The sequence below is a fragment of the Chenopodium album genome, chromosome 3 (assembly GCF_948465745.1).
Source record: "Chenopodium album chromosome 3, dcCheAlbu1.1, whole genome shotgun sequence".
NCBI lineage: Eukaryota > Viridiplantae > Streptophyta > Magnoliopsida > Caryophyllales > Amaranthaceae > Chenopodium > Chenopodium album.
In genome coordinates, this window is record NC_137836.1 from 9,535,908 (window position 1) to 9,537,192 (window position 1,285).

General features: G+C 41.3%; 1 non-coding gene across 1 annotated transcript; it reads right to left on the minus strand.

Moving 5' to 3' along the window:
- Nucleotides 1-511: 511 nt before the first annotated feature.
- On the minus strand, nucleotides 512-618 carry LOC145625803 (small nucleolar RNA R71). Its single transcript, XR_014110705.1, has one exon. It is a non-coding gene; the product is annotated as a small nucleolar RNA R71 (small nucleolar RNA).
- Between the last annotated feature and the right edge of the window lie 667 nt (nucleotides 619-1,285).

The following is a 1,285-nucleotide window of genomic DNA, read 5'->3' on the forward strand; positions in this document are numbered from 1 at the left end:
ACGTTCCTTCCATAGACAGAAAAACTTCTACAAGCAAATCCTGGCGGATTCTGGTGATAATAACAATAATCACCGCGATCCTTCAACTGATTCCAGCGATTTAGAGGCATTATCAGACGCAGAATCAGAGATGACGACTCCCAAGAAGCTTAGTGATTATTCACAACCAAAGCTTACGGATTTTCCACATCTCACCCCTACTCCGGCTCTTGATGGGGTTCAATTTGAAATTAAACCTCAATTTATAACGATGATAGAGAGGAAGCAATTCAGTGGAGCCAAGGGTGAAGACCCGAATCTTCACATTGCCGACTATTGTCAATATTGCAACACCATCAGGCAAGCCGGGGTCACTCATGACCAAATCAGGGAGATTCTCTTTCCTTTCTCTTTAACTGAAAAAGCTAAATTGTGGTTTAATGGCTTAAATAGAACTACACTTGGTATAACTGACTGGAAAACTCTTGTTTTGAATTTCTATAACAAGTATTATCCTGCAGAGAGAACAGCAGTACTACGGAGTGCGATTCAGAACTTTGCCCAAGAAGCCGATGAGTCTTTATATGAGGCTTGGGAGAGGTTCAAGGACTTACAAAGAGAATGCCCTCACCATAATTTAGCACAATGGCAGTTAATCCAAGCCTTTTATAACGACATTGGAAATTCCTCTAGAATAATCTTAGACTCTGCAGCTAGTGGGAGATTTATGAATCTTAATGTTGATGATGCAGGTCAGGTTATTGAAGATATGGCGATACACAATTCCAAATATGGGAATCCCAGAGGATTTGCTAACAAGGGGAAGCATAGTGTCGACTCTGTATCCTTTTTGCAAGCTCAACTGACCTCTATTTGCCAAAAATTAGATAATCTGAGTACTGCTAATGTAGCCAATGTTTCTGCGATTAATAATAATTCTAATGAGGCTTTCTGTGAAAATTGTGGTATTGTAGGTCATTGGGAGCAGGATTGCAGGAGTTCCGTGGAGCAAGTTAATGCCTTCCAAGCTTATAGGCAGAATAACCCATACTCCAACACTTACAATCCTGGGTATCGGAATCATCCATACCTTTCCTACCGGAGAACTAATGTTCAAAATCCACCACCACAAGAACCATAGGCGCCACAGCAACAGCAGCAGAAATATTATCATCCCAATGCTAGCCAGAAGAACCAATTCAACCACAACAACCCTCCTCATCTTCCGACCCTTCTCTGGCGGAAATTAGAGAAATGTTGGTCAATATGCAAAAGCACATGGAGAGAAAAGATGCGACAATTGATC